Source organism: Poromitra crassiceps (assembly GCF_964638095.1).
Source record: "Poromitra crassiceps genome assembly, chromosome: 12".
NCBI classification, from domain to species: Eukaryota; Metazoa; Chordata; class Actinopteri; order Beryciformes; family Melamphaidae; genus Poromitra; species Poromitra crassiceps.
In genome coordinates, this window is record NC_139632.1 from 38,346,974 (window position 1) to 38,363,840 (window position 16,867).

The 16,867-nt window shown below is 45.6% G+C and overlaps 1 pseudogene across 1 annotated transcript; it reads right to left on the reverse strand.

Annotated features, from left to right (window-relative positions):
• Positions 1 to 6,686: 6,686 nt before the first annotated feature.
• LOC310786216 (plasma membrane calcium-transporting ATPase 1 pseudogene) lies at positions 6,687 to 10,406 on the reverse strand (annotated as a pseudogene). The gene has a single exon. The product of its transcript is annotated as a plasma membrane calcium-transporting ATPase 1 pseudogene (transcript).
• Positions 10,407 to 16,867: the final 6,461 nt, after the last annotated feature.

A 16,867-nucleotide genomic window follows, 5' to 3' on the forward strand; every position in this document is an offset into this window, starting at 1 on the left:
CCACTTCAATCAGGAGAGACTAGTATAAAGGTTCAAAATAACTTTATTGATACAATAAACACGATTCAAGTTTGGCGTATGGCTCCATGATGTCGCTCCTCCTCCTATGTGATGAGGGGAGGGCGTCAGGAATGCATAGAATAGAAATCCCCCCCCATGGGGAATCCCTCTGGAGCCATGACGTCGGTGGTGGCAGGGGAAGAGGCGGGGCCAAACAACTGGTGGTACACAGGAATAACAGCAACTGCAGAGTGACAGCATATCGGTGAGTAGTGAAAACACTCACCGATGAGACGTGAACTTCATTATAGTCTCAATCGCTTTAGGTGATTGGTTCAGCGGCAAAGCGAGGGAAGGAGATGGCTTGCACCCATTGGCTATTGATAGCGTGGATAACTGATTGGATAGGAAGAAGTATGAATGAAACGGGGCGTGGGTTAAGTAGTCTTCCTGATGGAAATTACATCTAGACGTCACTTCAGTCATTTCATAGCTAAACAAGAGACACTTTGTAAAGACATGGATTGTGAACTAACTCAACACGCTATTAGGATGGTGGACTTTCCTCTTATTTCTACTACCGCTCAACTCCTGCTCTGATGTTGCCTTCACATCACAGAGGAAGGGTTCGGTTCCAAACTCAAGTCTTCTCTCTGTTTCTTTACATTTGTAATAGTGGCCCCACACATAGGCTGCTCTCCAAAATAATTCATCTTCATTTGGGGTGGTTGAAATAGGGCCTGGCTCTCTCCCTTCTCTCTCTCTCTCTCTCCCTCCCTCTGGTCGCTGGCCAGAAGGATCTCTTTGGGAGATAAGAGAATACTACAGGAGGGGGAACATATTGTCCCGAATAGCAAATGAGGCACACACCGTAGTAAAACCGTGTGGGAGGCCAGTGCTAAAACTATGAAACAGTGTTCCCATTTTAAACTCTAATCTTGGCCATTTGTCCATTGCTGCTGTTACAGTAACTGCTGTAGTTTTCTTTGTTCTCGCTTTTAATAGTTTGTTTTTTATCTCCCCTTTAATGGTTGCAGCCCAGCCAAGAGAGCTGAGAACTTCACCATGAAGGCAGGGGACATTTGAAAGACTTCTATATATAGACAGCCATGCATCCTGATCATGTGCTCCACACCACCTGCCAAACAATTACAAATCAAACAATGAACATTTGACTTATTTTAGCCTTGCTTGGAGTTTTAGCATTGGGGGATTCTCGAAAGGAAGAACTTTGCTGGTTGGGTAAATATTTGATCACCTTACCACCTTGCCTTCAGGAAGCAAAACAGATTTTGTTGAGCCTTTCAAGGCTTTTCATACTGGTGATCACAAAAACTGACAATGGTTTGTAAACTATCATTCTGATGGACACCAGTGTACTCATTTTGATGGGTTCAAGGGGACGGGCGTATACTTTCACCTTCGAAGCTGACGAGCGGGGTTCCATCCCCAGATCCACAAAGAAAAATGGAACACACTTTTTTCTTATTTAACCGTAAGCTTAACCTTAACCAAGTTGTTTTACTTGCCTAACCATAAGCATATTAAGCAACCTTTTAAAATGTGTTTTTACAGATACAGATCCTCCTCCAATTGACCTACATAAGACCGCAACACCATCATCAGTGGGTGTGCCACCACTCAATGATTGTAGAGCATGACATCATCAGTAGGTATGACATCATCAGTCGGTGGCGTTTGAATTCGCTATTTGCCAGGCAGCACTTGTGTTACTGATGTCGTCACCTGGCTGCCTGGCAAAAATATTGCCTGGCAAAAAATATTGCCAGGCAGCTCGCGGCCACTGATGATGTCATTTTGTCCTCAGGGTTGTTGTGAGTCAGTCAGCCTACCAAGTGATGTCACTCGAGCAACTGTGATGTCTCAGTGATGTCATCAGTGAGTGATCTCATCAGTGATGTCACTCGAGCATTTTAAGGGTTGTCAGCTTCCTTCCTTTCCTCAGACAGAGCCAGATTTCGGCCGGCAGCCAGCTACAGCTGCCTGGCAAAAAGTGCAATGTGTAATACTTGGCCACAGGATCCAAACTAATCCTTATTAGTTTGGATCATCATGTGGCCAAGTATTACACATTCACAGCATTAACATTTCACCTCCTACCACCCTACATAGACTACTATAGGAAAAGTGCAGTGCAAAAACAATGCACAACAACTCAAAGCTACCGGGTGATTGGCTCTTGTAGTGAGCAAGAGTCGCGGTGATTTGCTGTGTGTGTGTGTGTGTGTGTGTGTGTGTGTATTAGTACTATATTGCTCTCTCCCTTCATGTTAACGTCGCTCTCTTGCTCTCTCTCGCATGCAACTGGGTGATTGTCTGTTGCAGAATACTAGTGAGATACGTATCGATACTTTTGACAACCTTAGTCTTGGCTAAGGTTGTGTGCAGTATCTTGGGACTCAAAACAGGTTTACAGCTTACAGCTTGTTACCTTCCATTTTATGCAGACTTTGATGTCCAATCAGTATATCCCTTCACCTGAGGTGTAACAGCGCTCCAGAATCCCACAGGGCTTTTAGAAAACTGCAACTCGTCTAAAAGCAAAGTGCTGTTTGTGATCCAGCTTACATACTGCTGTGTAAGGCCAGGGCAGAGGCTGCTAGAATCCCCTATCCTCACTTCTGTTGTTGCTACTCCACTTTTCAGCCTGACATGGATTTAAAAGACTAAAAGACTACACAGATCAGATGAACACTGTTAGCGGATTGGGATTTGAACCAGGATAACCACCATGTGCTCCCAAAGCAGCAGATGCCTTCTTCTTTTTTTCAACCATGGAATAAACATTCCACTAGGGGGCAATGTTGCTCTGCGAAACCGTCGCCTCCGTCAAGCAAGGAGAGGAGAATACCTGTCGCTGTGGTGCTTTTTCAGCCATGTGGGTCACACAGGAGCTGTGCTTTTTAAAAGAGACGGACAATGAACAATGATGGGGAGTGGGGGGGAAATAAGACGGGAATAAAATCCATGCCAAGCAATCCAAATGAAAAACGGTTGTTCCGCAAATCAGTGGAATGGAGGAGGATTTAATGGCAGGGGAAGGCCGGTGCCAGGGAGCTGTTAGAATCCAAAGACGTATCGGAATAATTACATATGCAGTGTGGGGCTGTTAATTATGCGTATTCACACAATTCACAGCTGATGTATCATCGTTGTCACCTCCGGGCGTCAATGGGAGAGCATAGCCTATCATTCCGACAACAAAAAGCCAAGCCAACTCTGACGTTCAGAAAATGGCTGAGCGGCTTTGATCGAGTGGGATCTCACAATAAGAGAGGTCAAATTACTGACATGAAGGAGGAGTCGCATGTCTGACAATTGATTGGCTGATTGGCTGTCTGGATGCCATTCTGCCTTGAGGATCTCTTTTAAACAATCCACATGTCAGATTGGATATGCTATGCTTGTCCTATAGGGAGCCACGATATTGGATTTTTTTTTTGGCCGATATCCGATATGCTGATATTTTCCAACTCTTTTGGCCGATGGCGATAATGATAAATGCGTGCGTTTCCCCCCAGCTAATTTAAGAACATCAAGTCTCTCCTGAAGTGGAATTAACAGATTATTATGCCTACACAATGCTTTTCAAAATGCACACATTCACTGGGCAAAATAAGTAAACTACTTTAGCAAGCAGCCGGAGGTAACACTCTCGGGCTCTCGATGAGAGGACATGGTTCTCTGTATCTCGGGTCTGTTGCCGCATATCCAATCTGACATCTGAAATAACACTAAGCACACACACATACACAAGCACGGACGCGCACACACACACACACACACACACGCACACACACACACACACACACACGCACACGAACACGCACACACACACTCCAGGGGCCTGTATCTGTCCAGTCTTGTACAAATAATGCTAAATTATTGAAGCTAAAATCTAGCCTGATATATAAAACATTGGCAACCCCCATGTTGTGTGTGTGGGCATGTGGAGGGGTGCCATGTTGTGTGTGGAGGTGTGTGGAGGGGTGCCATGTTGTATGTGTAGGTGTGTGGAGGGGTGCCATGTTGTGTGTGTGGGCATGTGGAGGGGTGCCATGTTGTGTGTGTAGGTGTGTGGAGGGGTGCCATGTTGTGTGTGTAGGTGTGTGGAGGGGTGCGTATCTTCAAGAGAGGCCTGGTCAACAAAGCAGCATTCATGACAAAATCACAATTCAACTTATGTTACACTCCTCACTCATGTACAGTGTATCTCTGTATAACTTCAGCCCAGGACCACGTGCGTCATGTAGCAACCAGGTGACCTCGTGCACCTCAAGCCCATTCGAGGAAACAACATCTTTCAACAGCCCAAGTTTGGCAGGTTTAAAGATGTGTTTCTCCACATCTTCAATCTCTGGCAGATGTTCAGCTGTGTAACACTGTGGATGACATCATCACTGAACTTATACAGCCTCAGCCAGGAAGGATGACTTTATTACTTTATTTTCAACGTTAATTGTTCCGCAAAAGGCAGAGCTAAAACAAGAAGAAGAAAAAGGTTAGAGGTATAGAAAAGAATGGATAACACCTTGTATCTACATAAACACAGTGCAGTGCATTCCCATTAGGTCTGCCTCTGTGTGCATGTGTTGTGAGAGAGGAGTGAAAAGAGTGGGCGAGTAGAATAAGCGCTCTTATCATGAATGTGCAGGTCCAGTCCAGCCATCCTGACTGTGAGTCAGAGAGAGAAGAACATGCAGGTCCAGTCCAGCCATCCTGACTGTGAGTCAGAGAGAGAAGAACATGCAGGTCCAGTCCAGCCATCCTGACTGTGAGTCAGAGAGAGAAGAACATGCAGGTCCAGTCCAGCCATTCTGACTGTGAGTCAGAGAGAGAAGAACATGCAGGTCCAGTCCAGCCATTCTGACTGTGAGTCAGAGAGAAAAGTGCTAGTTACGGTGCTGGCCCTCACATGACCACAATGTATCAAGTCAAAGTAAATTTTATCGTCAATTACCACCATATATTATGTAGATGACATACCAACCCGTTCTCACTCCGAGCGCGTAGCATATTTTGACGCTTTGTCCCGTCCCTTGTGCGTCGCTTGTTACTAACATGGTACCCTTGAGCGACCCATGAAACGACTTGGGCTTTCTGACTAAACTCAATGTAAACCCATGGAAGTCATCTTTGACGCTTATGGCAACTGCTCCCCCATTAGTCAACTGCTCCCCCATTAGGGTCTGGGGGGAGGAGCTAACCTCTCCCAGACCCTAACCCTAAACCTAACCTCTCCCACCTCCCACGCCTAAACCTAACCTCCCCCAGACCCTAACCCTAAACCTAACCTCTCCCACCCCCCACGCCTAAACCTAACCTCCCCACAGACCCTAATGGGGGAGCAGTTGACTAATGGGGGAGCAGTTAGGCTAATGGGGGAGCAGTTGACTAATGGGGGGGCAGTTGACTAATGGGGGAGCAGTTGCCATAAGCGTCAAAGATGACTTCCATGGGTTTACATTGAGTTTAGTCGGAAAGCCCAAGTCGTTTCATGGGTCGCTCAAGGGTACCATGTTAGTAACAAGCGACGCACAAGGGACGGGAGAAAGCGTCAATATGCTACGTGCTCGGAGTGAGAACGTGTTGGACATACAGAGCATCGGAATTCCGTGTCTCTCAATCCACGGTGCATCAGTATACAAGTAGGAGATACATAACGGCCATAAAATACTAGGATAAAAAATATAATGAAACATACAGTAAAAATAATGAGTTCATAAAATAAGACAAGGCACATAGACAAACACTGTAATAAAACTGCAAATAATGTCAGAAAGTGCAAAAAAACAGAAGCAGCAGTGTGTTCTGAGATTAACAGTCCAGACTGCGGGCAGAGGAAAGAGGCGAGATAGTTTAGCATGGGATGTGTGTTGTGAGTTATCAGTCCAGACTTAAGACAGACACAGTGACAGTGATGATTTGTTTTCTGGTTTAACTGACCCCACTCCCTGCTTAATTCCCCAACACCCGAAAAAGAAAACGTGTCTGTTTTATCCATCAACAGAATAGCCAGCCGTGTCCAACGAGCTGCCCCACCAATCACAGCCAGCCATTTCCAACGAGCTGCCCCACCACTCACAGCCAGCCATTTCCAACGAGCTGCCCCACCAATCACCAGCCAGAGTCTCTCTGGCTGGATTCTCCCCTGCTGCACACACAGGTGAGAAGAGTTAAATAGCAATCAGTGTGGTGGCATGCAGAGACACTCCCCCTCCACTGGTCTGGTTCCAATAGACCCTTTTCACGGGGGCCATTTTGTGTCGAAAAGGCAGGACCAACACAGGTGCGAGCAGAACACTAATGAGGGTTTCCAACTTCTAATCATGGAAAACTCATGGAACATTTGGAAAACATTTGGAAACTCTCATTAGTGTTCTGCTTGCACCTGTGTTGGTCCTGCCTTTTCGCCACAAAATGGCCCCCGTGAAAAGGGTCTATTGACCTACATCAAAAACTGCAACAACATTTTTTGACTCTGGAGGAGTACAAGTCCTGGATGGAGGGCAGGGTTTGCAGTCCTGACCGTCCGTTTTCTTCCAAAGTCCGGTGAGACATTTGCTTGTTGATGGTCTCTTGTTGTATAATCTGTGTTTATAATAGTGTTGGTTTGGGAGTCAATATGGTGGCCTTGTCAAAAGTCATAGATAGACTACTACGCTCTATGCCGGTCTTTCCTGCACAAACACTATGAGATGGCTGCCACTCTCCACGCCGTTATTGTTCTGGTTGGGGGAGGGAGACGCCTGCGTGGTGGGGGTGGTGGTGGAGGTCTGCGTGGTGGGGGTGGTGGTGGAGGTCTGCGTGGTGGGGGTGGTGGTGGAGGTCGAGGTGCGCGTGGCGTTGCGGGGGATGGCGGAGTTGCATTTGATGGAGGCGTCATCCTTGATGAGGATGTGGGGCTTGGAGTCTTCTATCCGAAATTCCGGGTGGGACATGAAGTTGTGGTTGGATTTGGGCTTCTCCAGCCCCTCATCGCGGGAGATGGAGCTGCGGAATGCATTCACCACACGGATCTTAGTCTGGATGCGATTGATACTTCGGCTCCAGAAGATCTGGCCAACGCGGAGCTTACGTTCAGCGTCGTCCATCTCCTCCATGTCCTCCAGCTCCTCATCTGGGATCTCCTCCTTCTGGGTGCCATGGCCAGCTCTCTTCAGGAACTTCAGATGGCTGGTGGGGATGGAGGAGATTACCTGTCCCCATAGTAGAGAGCCAAATCCCAGGAAAGTGCACCACAACCACTGCTCCAAGTTCAGACCCACACAGCTGAACGGCTTTCCTCCAAACTGCACTATGAAGATCTGGGTAATGAAGGTACCAACAACGATAGTACAGAAAATGACGTTATTGAAGATGCCCTCAAAGACGTTCCTCTCGCCATGGATCTTGCGGGCATTGATCTCATTGAAGAGCTGCATCAAGACAAACGTGTTGAAGACAATGGTGTAGTGTTGAGAGGCTGGGGCATGGAGGGGTGCGTCCCTGCCGTTGTCGATATGAAAGATTCTCTCCCCTACAAACAGCAGTGTGAAGATGATGATTAGCTGGTAGACTCCCTGGCCCAGCATGTTCTTGAGCATGGTGTGAGAGATGAGAGGTTTGTTGCGGCCGTAAGGTTTCCTCAGCAGCAGAGCCTCGGTGGGGGGCTCTGTGGCCAGAGCTAGGGAAGCAAAGGTGTCCATGATTAGGTTTACCCATAGCATCTGAACTGCTTTCAGCGGAGAGTCCTGTGTGACGCAGGCTCCTGTAAATGCGACAGTGATAGCCACCCCATTGACAGTTAGCTGGAACTGGAGGAACTTAGAGATGCTGTCGTAGACATTACGTCCCCACATGACAGCCTTGACAATACTGGAGAATTTGTCATCGGTCAGGATGATGTCAGATGCCTCTTTGGCCACATCTGTGCCAGCAATACCCATGGCAAAGCCAACATCAGCTTTCTTCAAGGCAGGTCCATCATTTGTTCCATCTCCTGTCACTGCTACAACTTGTCTCTGTCTTAGCACCTTGCTGTCAATAATACCTTTGACTAATGTGTACTTGTCTGTGGGGGAAGAGCGAGCCAGTACTCGTAGCTTGGGCCAGATCCTGTCTATGCGTTCTTGTTCAATCTCCCCATTTTTGTTGCATATCCGTCGGTTGAACTCTTTGCCCTCCATGCAGAGGAAGTCATCTCCAGGCTGTAGGATTCCACATTTGGTGGCAATGGCTCGTGCTGTGTTGATGTTGTCCCCAGTGACCATCCGCACTGTGATGCCAGCATGCTGGCACTTCCTGATGGCATCTGGGACCTCTGGCCTCACAGGGTCTTCAATGCCCACCACACAGATGCAGGTCAATCCAGTGAGGATATCATTCTCATTGTCCCAGTCGGGTTCACCCTCTGAGGGAGGGAAATCCCTGTATGCTAGACAGATGGTCCTCAAGCCTTCAGAGGCCATGGGTTCAATCACCTTCTTTACCATGTCATCTCTTTCCCGTGGTCGAAACACCTTATGCTCACCATTCCCCACCAAGATTTCATGGCACTTCTTGAGGAGGATCTCTGAAGCCCCTTTGCTGAACATGCGATAGCCTCCATTGGCGTTCTTCAGCACAGTGCTCATAGACTTGCGGACAGAGTTGAAGGTGTAGACCTTATACAGCTTCTCTTCAGGGATCGTGTTGCGAATAGCCTGGTAGTCACGCTTCAGGTCATTAGAAAAGCCAAGCAAGGCACATTCGGTCTTGTTACCCACCTGCCGTGGCAGGCCACCTTCTTTCTCTGGGGACATGATCTTAGTAGTGTAGGCACAGTTCACTCCAATGCCCATGATCAGTATGTCTAAAATGGAGGCGTGGATGCTTTCAGGTTTAGGGACCTTCCTGTAGTGCTCGTCACCAATGTAGCACTGCACCACAGTCATGCGGTTCATGGTGAGCGTGCCAGTCTTGTCAGAACAAATGGTAGTGGCATTACCCATAGTCTCACAGGCCTCCAGGTGACGCACCAGGTTGTTGTCTTTCAGCATTTTCTTTACGGAGTATGCCAGGGAGATTGTTACGGCGAGTGGCAGGCCTTCAGGCACAGCCACCACCAGAACAGTGACGCCAATGATGAAGAATTTCACAAATAACTGGACATAAATGGGCGTGCATTCCTTGACCCAGGGCAAGTTCTGGATCCAGAAGGTGTCTATCACAAAGCGCACCACCAGGATGATAACAGTGATGGCTGACATTACCAGCCCTGCTTTGCCAATCTGTACGGCTAGTTTGGTCAGCTTGCCCTGGAGAACAGATTTCTCTTTCTTTGACATCTTGGCTTTCTTCTTTTCCTCTGCATTGGCTCTTTTGTCAATGGTCAGATGCTGCATTTCCATAGCTGCACCATCCTGGTCTTTAGCTTTTTTGGTATTTTCCACTGATCCATCCCGCTTCTTGTTTTTCTTCTGGTTCTTCTTCTCCTCGCACTTTTTCTTCTCATCTTCATCATCAGCACTCCCGAGTAAGGTGAAAATGATTCCAGTTTGAGAGTTGACGCCCACGGCAGTAACCAGCATTTTCCCTGAGCCCTCCATTACTTGGGTGCCTGACAATAGCATGGGATCTTTTTCTTGGGTTTTCTTGACAAGGTCCGACTCCCCTGTGAGAGAGCTCTCGTCGATCTTCAGATCGTTGCCTTGGATAAGGACACCGTCAGTAGGCAACATGTCTCCATATTTTACTTGTGCAATGTCGCCAACCACAATTTCAGCCACAGGAATTTGGATAACTTCTCCCCCACGGACGACAGTAAATTTCTGTTCCAGTTCAATGCGGCTCTGGAGGCCTCTAAACTGTTTCTCTTTACTCCAGTCATTGAACGCCGTCACTAGTACCACACAGGCAACGGTGGAAAGGATGGCGGCGCCCTCAATCCAGCCTGCCTCTGACTCACCTTCATCCTCCCCACCCCCAGCTGCCTTCCCACAGTTATGTCGTCGACCAGCATCTGGTCTATAAAATGAAAGTCCTAGTGACACTATGGCTGCCACCTCCAGGATAACCAGCATTACATCTTGTAATGCTTCCCACACTAACAGAAGGAACATTTTGGGCTTTTTTGCAGGTATAACATTTGGCCCAAAAGTTGTTTTCCGCTTCTCAATGTCTGTAGGCTGGCCACTTAAACCATGTAAAGGTGACGTTTTCAACCGGCTGCAGAGTCCTTGAACATCCCCATAAGATTCCCCAATTGTGCTTAGTGCCTCTGCACCCCGCAGTTGCATCAGACAGCGCAGTTCTTTGAGTGTGCAGCCGAAGTCTCCATCGTGGTTTACCTCCATGGAGTTCTTCACTCCACTGTGCGAGTTGTTCGCCACTGTCTTACCGCCTTCCCCTCTATTGCTCTGCATTGCTGCCTCGACTTAACGGTACAGGAAAGGTCGTAGTTCCCCTTCAGTGGCAGCTGGAGTCAGTTGCCAGGTAGCGTGACAGGGATATATAAATAAAAACAAGCAATTTTATAACACAATTCAATCTATGCCATCGCTATGGCATCATCAGTGATTTATGACATCCCTGAGGGCATCACAATTCAGTCTATGTTATCACTGATGATGTCACAATGTCTATGACTTCACTGATGATGTCACAATGTCTATGACATCATTAGTGGGTATGACATAATCAGTCAGTGTGGGTATGACATTATCAATCACTGACTGGCCACACCACAATTCAGTCTGGCCACCACTTGACGATTGTGGGGCATGACATCATCAAAAAAAAAACTCTCGTAACGGGACAAGCCCCGTCTTTTATTGTCACACGAACACCACAACACATGCATGCGGCCACAACACACTCATGCTGACGGTGGCCGGTGAAAAGTGTCCTCTGCATTTAACCCATCCAGGCATGTCCTTTCCTCCGGGGGGCAGGCCAGGAGCAGTGGTCGCTTTCTCGTACAGCGCCCGGGGACCAACTTCGGATGTTGTCGTCACTGGTCGGATGACGATGACGATCTGATCTTCTGCATGTTTTTAGTGGGGGGGTTATATACGGAGGAACCCCCTGGGGGAGCACGGGGAGAACATGCAAACTCCACACAGAGAGAAAGGCCCTTACGACGAGATACCCCACCTGGGCAGTAGGCACTGAAGATATGGGGGGGAACACAACCACAGCGCCCACAGTGTCCCAGGCGAGAATCGAACTCAGGACCCTCTGACTGTGAGGCGACAGCTCTACCACTGAGCCACCGTGCCCCCATCAAACAGTCGGTATGACATCATCAGTCGGTGGCCTTTGCTTGCTCAGTTGATGGGTTGTGTTTGTGTGGGTCGCCGCCGCGCCTAGCCGCCTGCCCTAATACAGAGTTTTCAGACATGTATGTAGCTTGTTTGTTTTGTTCCAATTCAGGGGCTTAATTGATACAATCGTTGCATTTGTGCCTTGGTTCATTTGTGTTCAAATGGCCACAAATCAAACGTTCCAGATAGGGTTGCCAAACCTCCTGGATTGGCCAGGAGACTCCGGTAATAGCCTTCCGAGATGGACAAAATTATTCCCAGAGATTTTGAACCAAGGAAGCGGACTAAAGCGGACTATCAGTTCTGAAAGCACCCTTAGTTTCAGTTATCGCACTTTTTAAAGCCTTTCTTTTGGCCCACCATGGATTTGACCAAAAATAAACAAATAAATAAACCGCGGCTAATATTACTGTCTTTCGGAGGCTGTGGCGGGCTCATTTATAAAGCTAGCATGACGGTTTTTATAACATATGAAACTAGAAGAACTAAGGAATCGATTGGTACCAACCATGTCAACCTAGCATGTCGGCAAGGGGGTTAAATAATGCTACATATTTAGGCAAAACTTTGGTGAGGGGAAGAATTTGCATAGCCATTTTCAAAGGGATCCCTTGACCTCACCTCAATATATCTGAATGAGAATGGGTTCTATGGGTAGGGCTATAGAGTTACGCACCTTGAATTGCATGCACTTTCTGTCAGAAAGGTGTCTTTCCCTTTGAAACTGTTTAAGCTCCCCCCCCCCAATCAACTCTAAATCTAACTCTAATCATTTTTGTTAACACGTTCACTGCCAACGACGTATTACTCCGTCAAAAAAAATCCAACGGTTCACTGCCAATGACGTATTACTCCGTCAAAAAAATGTTTTTTTTTTTTTGACCGTGGGATGTGCATCTAACCCTTTTACATCTCTTATATAATTATTGGAACCACCGAACGTTTACAACCCATTCCACCGACCCACTAAGTGGCAACAGTGCTCTCCTGACTAGAGGAAGGCAAGCATTTTCATGAGAATGGCTTCCTCGAAGCCATTCTCATGAAAATGGATTGGCGAAAACGCTTTCGTTTTCGCGCTGATTGCTGGCGGTGCGGGATTGCAAATTTGCATAATAGATTACGGGTGGAACACACTTTGAAACACGCAGCATAAATATGACCAGAATCGCAAAAGCTTCATCAAAGCTCTCAGCCAAAACTCCAAGAAACGAGCGAGTCCATCCAGACTTCCTCAAAGAGCGGCCGCGCAGACAGGCACAGCAGCAGCAAAGCAGTGAGACTGGTGACGCGAGGTTACAGCAGCAACAGAAACGAGCTTGTGACACGCTCGCTGCAGCCAAGAAGAACACACACGGAGGGAGGAGTTGGAAGCAGAGGGGGGTTTCCTGCTGTTATGGAGGAAATTACTGTTCAAAACTATTGTTTAGATGTCTGACGTCTTACTGATGCCAAAAATGAATGGTTAAAGTGACTGTTCTATCGAATTTCACAAAAAGCCGTTTATCTCTGAATAATTTTTCAGACGCTGAAACCATGCTGTATTCAACTGCTAATGCTTACATAACTACTAACTCTACAAACTAACTCTTTTAGACAGAGAAAGCACACATTCTATTAGTTCTTTTGAGATATTGTGTGTTCACAAAATCTTAGCAGAAAAGAATCCTCGGGTCTTGAAAGATGAGCCAGAATCCTCAAAAAAACCCTCTGGCAGAACCTACCTACAGTAAAAAAAAAACGGCTGGCAGTGAATGTGTTAAATACGTCTAATAATGTTTTTATTATTTTTTACATTTTATTTTATATTTAGAATCTAAATTGTCTATAAAATTCTATAATTTCACATAACATCAACATTTATTTTGGCCCACGGCCTTCCATCCAGATTCATTTGTGGTCCTTATATAGGAAAGAATTTGGGCACCTCTGGGCACATCGTATCATCCCAACGTTTATAGTTCATTTAGTGCTAAGTAATTTGGACTTGATGCCTCACAATGGCTCTCGCTATCCATCCTCTGTCCTTGCCGTTCTTCTGTTTAGATAGTACGTCAAACACATCGTGGTGGACACAAGAACGTGTGTTTGAGTGAAGACGTCTAGACTCACTCTTCCAGTGAGATGTTGGAGTAGACCAGCAGGTAGGCTGAGGAAGGAGAGGCCAGCACGCCCGGGCTGCTGGAGTGGGTTGCCATCTCAGCTGCCATCCGCCTCTCTGATGATGATGTCTGTGGAACGATTTCCAACACAGCCCAGCACCTTGACACACACACACACACACACACACACACACCTCATTAGAATCAATTTAGGTTAAGATCTTCCCATATCTATCAGTGTAGCATTGATCAATTCTACAATAAAATATGTAAGGAAACAAACTGCATCATATCCATCATAGAGCTGGATGGCACTGAGTGGACCAGATCTGGTTTTTAATAAAAAAGAAGAAGAATATAGCCATAAGTCAAATTCCTCATTATGTAATCTCATTACCTACTGTGGCAATAAAAGTTATTCTGATTCTGATTGGCATAGCCCAACACTGAACGGAAGCATAACATGACACATAGCATTCATCAAATGCTGCAAATACTAATTTCCGAGTCAGTTAAAAAATGTCCCCCGAATTTTACAGCTGCTGCTTTCCCCATGTAAGTGGACTTTCTGTTTTTTGGGTTGCAGGGCGTCACGTGACTTGCAATACTGAGCTTGGCCAGTGGCCACCATGTTCAATTTGCTTCACAGAACTAGAGCTGTTCCTGGGGGCTTGGGTACAACAAACACACTTGAGAATACTATCCCGCAGACTCCTGATGTGCCACTGATGTCAGGACTGCTAATGTGACAGGAAGTGATGTCACAGGAAGTGATGTCAGGACTGCTAAACTCACTGGGAGTTGTCGAGGACCCTGCAGGTGTCGGGTCGTACATATAAACATGTCTGATATTATCAGAGCGCCAGATCGCTTATTAAGATGGTATCCGTAAACTCCTCACATAATAATCCTGGCTGACCGTCGATCCCAGACAAGCTTCAGATTGGGCTTTCTCCTCAGGTAGAGCCATATGAAATCCGTTTCATCTTTTTCCAAATTCAGTTTAAATTTTTCTGAATTCTGTGTTTTGCTTTTTACACTCATTTTACCATTGCTCAACTTCACATCACTGGACAGCACTGTCACTGATTATGTCACAATGCCTATGACATCACTGATGATGTCACAATGCTTATGACATCATCAGTGCCTATGACATCATCAGTGATGTCATAAGATGATTTTGGTCAATAATGATGTCACTGATGACATCACTGTTGATGTCATAGGCATTGTGACATCAGTGGGACAAAAATTGAAACTGACAAACATTGCCCACTTGCTCTTTTATATAAAGGATAACAGTCAATTTATGTTGTAACACAACAGTGCACTATTTTTTTATTAACAAATGCTTCAAGTCAGAAATACAGTAGATGACTGTAAAAAACATTCAAATTATTTACATTTTTTGTTTGTAAAGTGCTTACAGTATAAGCTTCTCATTGTGTGCTTCAAGTAAAGAAAAAACTGTTAACAAAACATTCAGAGTTCAGAGTTTTTATACAGTCAGACTTCAGTCAGACAGACTTCAGTTGCGTTCTGTCATTTGCATGTATTCTATAGTCCACCACTAGGGACACTATCGTAAAGTAGCCACTGTTGAGTCTGCTGTGAAATTAATGACAGTAGAATGACAGAGAAGAGTAACAAGATGACTACTCCCATACCGGCATGAATGGTACATTTCTGCTGATATAACTTGTAAACTTGTTACAGAATTGTTGAATTTCAGCCCAATTATGGCAAATTCTGCAGTATTCCACATTTTACAGTTGATTAAATTTTTATTGGTCAATTCCATGATTCCGTCCACTTTTCCGTGAACGCAGATTTCATATGGCTCTATCCTCAGGCTGTTGGGATGAATCTGGAGAAATTTGTCTGTGTACCTAACTTGTACCTAACTTTTGAAGGTTTCTGAATTGAACAAACAAAACAGGAGAATGGGAAATAGAGAATGAATCACAAGTCCTTTGTTTGAAACCAAAGGCCATAAAGTTAGGCTGCGGGGAGAGAAAGGAAGTCACAGACAGGTAAGTTTTCTCCTAGGCTTTGGCTGTTGGTCTGTTTGAGTCGGCGCGGTGCGGAGTGCGGCTCTGGGAGATTTATCCATTCATTTGTTGTGGCTCCGCTTGAACGCACCCAACAACACACCATTTCTATTTTATTCCACTAGTCTTTCACTCTGCTGTGTGGCCCAACAGAATTATGTCCCCGACGATAATTATCCATCAAAATTATGGTCTGAAAAATGGAGGCAGAGGAAATTGCTTATACAGGACGTCAAGTTGGCCCGGGGAGAAGTGGTGCGATAAAGAGAGAGAGAGGGGCGAGAGGCCGTATGGGGCGAGAGAGGGTATACGTCTGTACAGTACACTGTTAAGCCCCGATGTGTTCGGCCAACTTAAAAAGTGGTTCATAATTGTATCCATAAAAATAATAAATGGCGTCAATTCAAATCCATTAAAAGAACTTTGAGTTTAATTACACCATGATAGTTTTGAGGTGTCTGACAATGTAAAATATGTTTATGATCTTTGTTGGTCTGCAAAAGGGGAACCGATGAAAGATCGGTGGCAGTGTCCAGAAAGAAAGCGTTTGGTTTTGGCACCCGTAAAACATCCAAGAGATCTGAAGTTATGGCTGAATTTCCTCCAAATCTCAACTATGCCTATTAAATTAAGTGGAAGTTAAAATGAACCTAAGGCTGTACATTTTACTTATAAAGGGCCAAAGCTTGCAAAAATAAATCAGTTAAAGAAAGTAATATTTGAACAGTTCCTACAATACTCCTTGATTTATTATGGACTTAACCAATACATTTAAGTTGACTATTAAGTTGATTCAAAGTTACTCTCGAACCATTATTTTCTCAAGCTATTAGCAGTAGGCCTACATGAACAAAACTGAGTAAACTTGACTTAGATGCTAAGTTTGAGGCAACTTTTGGACTGTGCAGTGCATGTGTTGAACATGGGGCTCTGGGCGTATGCTGTGAGAAGGTCTGTTTGCTGAGCTTTGAAATACCTCTGAAATGTTCTCATGAATCGAGAGAGGGATCAATAAATGAAGCTCCTGCCATCATAGAACATTGCTTCGCCACGCTATACTGCTTTCAAAATCCAGTGTGTAGGTTGGAAACAAAACAAAAACACACAGCACGAAGCCCAAGCCCATACATCTCAGCGGAGGAGAGAGACTGGTGTGCAGCTACTGTAACTTGTTTTTTTACGAAAGCTGATCTGTGGGCCTATATGCTTAATGTCTGAGACAACCAAGTGGAGCTGAGTGAAGTAAGAATATATTACTTAGAAGCCATTTAATGCATTATTTGAAAGAAAGATGGCAGCACCCGTGTAACACAGTGCACAATATTATCTGAGAAAACAGATTAACATGCCTTGCTTGAATGAGGCATCTAATTGTTTGAGAAAGTAACTAACATGCATGTAATAT